Raw genomic sequence first — 9,206 nt, forward strand, 5'->3', positions numbered from 1 at the left:
AACTATCACCACAATCAAGACAGTGAACATAGCCATCACTTCCAGAAGTTTCCTTGTGCCTCACAAAATCCCTTTTTCCTGCCCCTCCTCTCCCTTCCATTCCCAAGCAGCCACTGATCTGCTTCCTTCCGTATACATTGTTGTTTTTGCTGCAATTGTATATACGGGGAATCATAGAATATGTACTCTTTTTTGTCTTTCTTTCACTCAGTATACTTACTTTGAGATACATCTATGTTGTAGTAGGTGTCAATCAATAGTTTATTCCTTTTTATTGTTGAGTCGTATTCTATTATATAGACATAACACTATTCACCCAACTGCTGATGTACTTTTCGGTTATTTCAAACTTTCAGATATTATAAATTAAGGTGCTATGAACATTCCTGTATAAGTCTTTGTGTGGGCATATGTTTTCATTTCTCTTCGGTAATGCCTAGGGGTGAGAAGGCTGGGTCGTGGTGGGTGTACATTTAACGTTACAAGCAGCTACCAAACGGTTTTCCAAAAAGGTTGTATACCATTTTACATTCCAGCGGCAGTGTTTGAGAGTGCCTTTTGCTCCTCATCCTCACCAACACTTGGTATGGTCAGGCACTTTAATACTAACCATTCGAATAGTGTGCCATTGTGCATTTCTCTAATAACTAATAATATTGAACATTTCTTCATTAGCTTATTTACCATCTGTATATCTTCTCTGGTTATGAGTCTGTTCACATCTTTTACTCATTTAAATGTGTTTTAATTTTTTTTTGAGTTTTGAGTGTTTTTTATGTATTCTAGATACAAGTCTTCTATCAGAGAGGTGATATACGAATATTTTTTTCCCAGACTGTAGACTGATTTTCATTATTTTAACACAGTCTTTCCCTTCAAGGAACAGAAGTTTCAAATTTAGATGAAGTCTCATTTATTATTTTGTTATTTTATGGATCATGGTTTTAGTGTCATTTCCAAAATCTTTGCCTAACCCAAAGTCACAAAGATTTTTTCCTATTTTCTTCTAGAAGTTTTATAGCTTTCAGTTTTATGTATAGGTGTATGATCCATTTCAAGTTAATTTTTGTATAAGTTATGAGTTATGGATCCAAATTCACTCTGGGGGATATGGATATTAAATTTTTCCAGCACCAATTGTTGAAAAGACCCTTCTTTCTCCACTGAATGTCTTTGTCTTTTTGTCATAAAACATCTGACCATATATGTGTGGGTATTTTTCTGGACTCTATTTTGTTCCTTTGATTATTTGTTTATGTTTATCCATTATTACACTGTCTTGAATATTGTACCTTTATGATAAGGTCTGAACCCAGGTAATGACAGTCTCCTACTTTATTGTTCTTTTTCAAAGTTGTTTTGGTTATTCTAGGTTGTTTACGTTTCCATATGAATTACAGAATCAACTTCTTAAGTTCTACAATAAAAGCTGCTGAGATTTGGATGGAATTGTGATGAATCTGTATATTAATTTGGCGAGAACTGACATGTTAACAATATTGAATTTTACCACTCATACACGTTGTATATGTCTACATTTATTGTTGTTGCCATCGAGTCAGCTCCAATGCATGGTGACCTTATGTATAACAGAATGAAACATTGCCTGGTCTCTTTTTTAATAACTCCTAGCATTGTTTTGTAATTCAATGTACAGGATTTAATATCTTAAATTAATTGTTAGATATTTTATAATTTTAATGCTATTGTGAATGGTATTTATTTTTTAATTCTGTTTCCAATTGCTCACTAGTGCATAGGAATACAACTGACTTTTGTGTATTAATATCATATTCTGCCACCTTGCTAAACTCATTTATTAGTTCTTGTAACTTCTTTGGTGATTCAATCCAATTTTCTCCATAGATGATCACGTTGTCTGTGAATAAAGAAAGAAAGTTTTATTTCTTTTTTTCCAAAATGTATGTATTTTATTGTGGGTTTTTTTTTTTTTTTTTGGACTTTCTGCACTGGCTGGAATCACCAGTACAATGCTGAATTCAAGTGGTGAGAATAGAAATCATTGTCTTGTTACTAACATTAGGGGTACGCATTCAGTCTTTCACCACTAAGTTTAATGTTAGCTGTAGGATTTTCTTAGTTACCCTTTATCAGATTAAGGACATTCCTTTCTATTTCTAGTTTGCCAATTTTTTTTTCAGGAATGGTTGTTATTTTCAAATGCTATTTCTGTATCTATTGTGATGATTACTCTTTTTCCTTGTTAGTTTGTCAATGTGGTGAATTACATTGACTGTTTCAATGTTTAACCAACTCTGCATTTCTGGGGGAAAACTTACTTGGTTATGCTGGATTATCCATTTTATATATTGATGCACTCAGTCTCTTTCTGGATGACTTTGGTATAGCTTCAAGCACACAAACCTTTTTCTGCCATGACTATTCTGCTGGTAAACCCATGCAGTGCATTTATCATCCTAGATACTGTAGATTTCATCTCTCTAAGTTCTATATGGCCCTTTTATGTCTTCCATGTCTCTACTGAACTTTTTGAATGAATGGAATACAGTTATAACTGCCTTAATATTCTTGACGGTTAATTCTAATATATGTGTCATCTCTGAATGGGTTTTCATTTCACAGGGTAAATTTAATTTGCCTTTCTCTCATCTTTGTGGTTAAGAGTCAGTTCTATATCTTTCTTGTGAATTTTCTGTCCATGTCTTTTCTACAATTTTCAATCAGGTCTCTCTAGGAGGCCACAACTGGAGGAAGGGATGCTGACAGGGCCAGCAGTAAAAAAGGTGAGATAAATTTACAATGGTTGAACACAGATGTTCTTGAGAAGACCTTTTACATAAGACGCACACGCCTCTGGTTAAGCCAAGCCCCTTCCTGAGTGAACTTCTAATGTCTTAGGTTGTAGTTTCATACATGGAAACATCCAGCGTAACTTACAGCATGTGAATATCTGTCCTTCCCCACCTATATGTGAAATCCATGTCTGGGTACTACATCTACTGAGATGAACTCAATCCTCCAGATTTGAAATAAGACCAGGATACCCTGAAGGCAAGTTGATTCGCTAAAATATTGAAGGCCTGAAGGCAGTGATTTCATACCGGACAACAGAAATAGAAGAGACTTACGTGGACACTGGGAATAGGAGCTGGGATGGGAAAGGTGTCCGATAGAAGCCAAGAAGTGAATGATCTTCAAGGCACAGGAAGGCAATATGTTGGAGGAAGTGGGATGATTCACATCTCCACGGAGACTTAAATACTGAATACAGCCACATTATATTGGAAAGTAATGTAATGTAAAGTGTAAAACTGGAGGATTTTAGGTAAGATATCCAAAATACTAGGTAACAGTGAAGGGTAGGAGAGAATAGAATAAACCACTGAATGGGCAGGGCATGGTGGAATGGTTTGGAGGAAACAGTCTCTGCCATGGGCATCATTCGAATTGAACATGGGGAAATGAAAAGGAGTGGCAGGTCAGTTTGGGATGCATTTTTTAGAGAGTATTGAGGAACCACCCTCTATCACCAACCAGAGCAGCTTAGCCTCTCCAGACAGCCCTGCCCCTCCCCCCAACCCCCAGTTGCTAGGCGTGATGCTTTGTGATGTCCAAGCCACCCCAGGGCCACCATTGGCTGGGAGGAGTGGCTTGCTGGCCAATCAAAACTGAAGGGTGTGGCTCCTCATTGTCCAGGGGAGGGGTATAGAGAGAGAGGGCAGGAGCCCAGAGGTAGATTGCTGCTTGGTTTCAACATGTATAAGGTGCCCAGCAAAGCAGAAGGGCTTAGCCCAGACATAGAACAACTAACCAGAAGTGCGGAGCAACCAACTACGGACGAAGAACAACCATCCACAAGCGCAGAACCACCAACAACAAGCATGCAAGAAAAGAAGGACAAGAAGACCCCCTGTCGATGCAAGTCAAGTGACAAGGTCAGATGACCCCACCCATGCTCCTTCTCTTCCTCCTCAATGATTTCTCCCCTCCCAAGCCTCCTACCCTGTCCTTGCCTGGCACAAACCCCTTCCTCAGCCTGTGCTCCTTCTTATGAAGCCCACTTCCCATCCAGTCCCCACCTTCCTCCCCAAAACCAATGCCCAGAAGGCTCACCCTGTTGCTCTTCCAGGTGCAGAAGGCATCCATGAGGATAAAATCACCCCTTCAAGAATCTGCAAGCAGAAATTCCTCAGATACAACCAGTACCCATTCAAGAAAGCATAAAGGAGCAATACGGCCAACCATATACGTCTGTTATCATGAGCTGATAAAGAAAGCAAATAAAAAGAAGGAAGAGAATCAACGAGACGAGAAACGAGAATCTCTGGAGGACTCCAGCACTCCATGTAATGCCTTGTGCGTAGTGAGTCCCAGAGACCTAGAATTGTCTGTTTCCTCTGCAGAGGAGGCTGTGGAGAAATGGTCAACCCCATGAAGACCATATCTTGCAGCAACAGGGTACACCTGTGATGATGATTAAAATAAAATCAGCCTGTTCTGAAAAGTAGATATGTGTGTGTCTCTGTGAGTTCTCTGATGGTGGGGAGGGAGAGAAGAGGCAGATGTGTGAGGAGGGAGGGAGGTGGCATCCTGCGGGGCTGGGGGCCAGACCAGCAGGTCCACAGTTAGCCAGCTGGTGAGGATAAGACCTGGGTGAGGAGTGAGCATGGAAGATAAATTTCTTTCTTGACACTTTATCCAACAGGTAAGGAGACAAAAGCTCCTGGTGTTTCTGTGTGCTTGTGTAAGGGAGGGAGGTGGGGGTTAGGGGATGAGGGTTTGGGAGTGAATAGGGTGGAAGGGTCAAGATCGCAAGAACCCAGCTGGCCAAAGGGTGTCATTTGTGTGGGGTGGCAATGCCACCCTCTAAAAAAGGCACACAAAGTAATCCCCTCCAGGCCCCCTGCTTCATAGTGGTGTTTGTTACTTCCCACCCTATGTTGTAAGCAACTGAAGGCCCAAGAAGGACCAAAGACTCATCCTACTCAAAGTCATCCTCAAGGACTGAAATGCTGGTGCTTGGAGGCAACAAACCCAACACTTATCAGGACACATTCCTGATTAGAAACTTGGAGTGGAGCAGTGGCTGACCCAGAGTGGGGTGGTGGGCATGGTCACCCCCAGTTCAGGTAATAAAGGGGAGCATTGTCTGCAGAGCTGTCATACAAGAGCAAAACTGTGGTTGTTATTATCACCTCCAAACTCCAGCATTTCTGAATAATGACAGTGATAACATAGTACTCCCTCAAAAAAAGTCTTTCTCTTTTGGGAGGGATGGTGGAGGGGTTTTGACATCAAGTGCAGAGGGTTGAGTTAATTTCACTCCTTGAGTTAATTGTTCAGGACCCTCCTGTTTAATTTATCCCCCCTTATTTCCATTCTCTATTTCCATTCCGCTTCTCACAATAATTCTAATATATCTGATGAATATCCTTTCTTTTTAGTGAGTGTTAATAAAATGTATATTGTTGTTTGTGGGTATGCATTTTAATTTATATATCTGTTGTCATGTATCAGTAATTCTTGCTGTTTCACTCAGCCTGTTTTTAAAGATCCATCCATGTGGCTATGGGTATGTCTAGTCTGTTGTTTCCTTCCCTTTTAATTGAATATTTCAGATACATTCTTTTTTTGTTGTGTAAACTTTAGAAAGATATTTGGATTTTTAATATTATACAAAATATTTCTTTGGATTTTTAATGTTACACAAAATATTTCTTACTTGGTTAATTAAACATATCTTAACTGCCTACCAAGTAATGTATAAGATTCAATTGAAATTCAACTTAATATTTTGATAACACCAATGAAATAACTAAACATTTCTTAGAATGACAATGAATTAAAGTAGTGTAATTATTTATATACGGCCTTTTCAGGTTTAACTTCATTAGATTGAATGAGATTTATCTGCTGAATAATTATTACACTTCAACTAACACTTTCTGGGGAAAAAAATTGAGCTTGAGGCAGTTATTGGACCTGATTAGTCAGAAAGGATATCTGGCGATTCTTCCAGGTTTTGTGATGGAATAATAGTTGAATTGATCAATTTCTCTCCATGTCTATAACACATCAGGCGAATTTTAGTCCCTAGCTGAAGGACAAAATGAAAACATCTGCTTTTCTAGAATGGAGAAAGATAGAGGCTTTCCTGGAATGACATAGTTCCTTTTGTAAATCACTTGAACACACTTGCCTTAGGGCTCAGTGACTGGAATTGGGGAGAAGCCTTCTTTCCAAATGAGCAAGAGCAATGAAGTGCAGCCCAGTTCAGTCATTTGGTCATGTTGCTTCTCTGCTTCAGGTGGACACTGTCAATGAGGAGTCACGAGGCATTTTATGTGAGTCGGAAAAGTAGTTCAGTTTTGTCATGCTAAGAGAGAGATAGGTTTCTTTTGGGAACATCAGTTGTAACTAACTTATGGATGGTGAAGAGTTCTCAGGAGCCCTGGTGGCACAGTGATTAAGCGCTCAGCTGCTAACTGAAAGGTCAGGGGTTCTAACCCATCAGTCTGCTCTTCGGAAGAAAGATGTGGCAGTCTGCTTCTGTAAAGATTACAACCTTGGAAACCCTATGAGGCGGTTCTACTGTGTCCTTTAGGGTCACTATGAGTCGGAATTGACTAGATAGCAATGGTTTTGGCAAAGAGTTCTACTTATAGCAACCCCATGAGACAGAGTAGAACCGTACCATAGGGTTTCTTGGCTGTAATCTTTACGGGAACAGATTGCCAGGTCTTTCTCCCGAGGAACTGCTGAGTGGGTTCAAACCACCAACTTTTCATTTAGCAGCTGGGCACTTAACTGTTGAAAATTGACGCAATAGCATGTAACAACAACAACAACAGGTTCTAAAGTTCCTTCTTCTGGTTTCTAGGCAGGTAAATATCAGCTCAGGAAACAAACCAATAAACAACAGCAAAAACCCACGCAGAGACACACGCGTGTGCACATGCTCAAGCTCCTCTAAAAAGGAAGAGAAAGGAAGGCAAGCATATATCAGATTTGTGAGAGGAGAACTTCATTTCTTGGTGTTTGCGATGCTTTGAAGATGAAGGGGGTGTCATGAGGTGACCAAATAGCTTGATTTATATGTGTACATAAATCAGAAATCTTTCTATCATGGATATAATCTCTTGCAAGTTTGCATGTTCCATATGTTTGAATTTTCATGTCACTGGTTTTTGTAAAGTGAGGCAGTATTGTACTTCATCAAAGAAAAAAAAAAGACCTCAACAGACATATTACTGTCGCAAGTCCATTTGCATATGAATCCCAAAACATTTGCTTTAGGTAGCATATGCTGCATTTACACCCCTCACACACAAAGGTGGATTAGCTGTTAGATAGCTAGTGCAAATATATAAATATCTATGTCCAAAAGCTTTAATGTTTGACCTTCAAGAAACAATAAATTAGAATTGATTTTGAAAATGAGAAGATGAAAGTCAACTAGTCTAAATCATAACAAAGCCATTGGCACACCAGGAATACTACATGCCTATTAGAATGAAAGTTGTCCTTGGCTTCGGCAAGCCCTTCATTCGGGATTGCTTGAGAGATTCTAGCTGCTGTGAAATTCTGCAAATCCCTGCTTCCCCAAAGCTGACACAGGAGACAATTCCACATTTATATCATTGTGAAAATTAGTTTATCAAAGAATTGAATGTGTTAGGGATGGAAGAAATTTCAGAGATTGTCTAATTCACCATCCTCATTTAACATTTAGGGAAGCCCCAGAGAAGGATGGGACTTACCAAGGGTCACACAGTGAATCAGGGAAAGAATCAGATCTCCAGAGTAAATAGAATCCGTAGAACAGGTATCCAAATAGAGCTGGCCTAATTCTGCCCAGGAGTCCCTGGGTGGTGCAAATGGTTAATGAGCTCGGCTGCTAACCAAAAGGTTGGAGGTTCAAGTCTACCCAGAGGTGCCTCCAAAGAAAGGCCTGGTGATCTACTTCCGAAAAATCAGCCATTGAAATCCCCGTGGAGCACAGTTCTACTCTGACATACATGGGGTCACCATGAGTCGGAGTCCTGCCCAAGCAGACAAAGTCTTAAGATATTCTTAAGATGTCCTGATCACTTGTGGAAAACCGCAGATGAACTTTTTGGTTAAAGGCAAATAAAGAAGTTCATTGACTGCACGTAGCCATTTGAAAACCATTTCAATAAACTCAGTGTTCTGTGATAGACTCAAATTCAGCAAAGGCTCGTTAGGAATAGATGCATTGTAAAAGTCAAGAAGTAGCATAAACACCATCCTTCAAAACCAATTATTTATACGTTAAAAGCATGCCCAAATCTCTAACAACAACAAGTATACATATGCATACAATTCTGACTCACAGCAACCTCATGTGACAGAGCAAAACTGCCCCATACGGATCACCAGGTCTTTCTCCCATGGAGCTGCTGGGTGGGTTCGAACCACCAACCTTTCAGTTAGCATAACCAAGAGCTTAGCCATTACGCCACTAGGGCTCTTTATGTATACATATACATGTGATGTGTGTGTGTATGTTTGTGTGCGTATGAGAGAGAAAAAAGTGAACGAGGGATAAAATTAGTATTATAAGACTAGCTTTAATAGGTACTAAAATCTTCAACAACAACAACAAAAAAAAACCCTTTGCCATCGAGTCGATTCCGACTCATAGTGACCCTATAGGACAGAGTAGAACTGCCCCATGGGGTTTCCAAGGAGCGGCTGGTGGATTCGAACTGCTGACGTTTTGGTTAGTAGCCGAGCTCTTTAACCACTGCTAAAAGCAATGTGACCCTGGAGTACTAAACTGCTGCGATCAATTTAGTCCATAGATACAACAAAAAGGACACATTATGTCCATGAAAAACAAAGTCAATCAACTTTTGTCACTCTATAGATGAGATAACCAGATAAAAAACAATAGAGATCACTCACTTTTTCCCAAATATCTTATTTTTTAGTTATAAAATTAGTATATACTCATTGAGGAGGAGTTATAAAAGAGAAAAGTCATAAAAGAAAATAAATATAATAAAGATAACTTGCCCTCTCACCACATGGATCAAACCTCTATTAATGTTTTGTCCTTGCAGACTTTAAATATGTATGTGTGTATATATATACATATATACACACACGCGCGCGCATGCACACACTGATACGCTTTTACTTTTACAAAATGGGCTCAGATGATACTCATATACACTTTGGTAACCTGATTTTTTTGACAT

The sequence above is a fragment of the Trichechus manatus genome, unplaced genomic scaffold, assembly GCF_000243295.1.
Source record: "Trichechus manatus latirostris isolate Lorelei unplaced genomic scaffold, TriManLat1.0 scaffold00079, whole genome shotgun sequence".
NCBI lineage: Eukaryota > Metazoa > Chordata > Mammalia > Sirenia > Trichechidae > Trichechus > Trichechus manatus.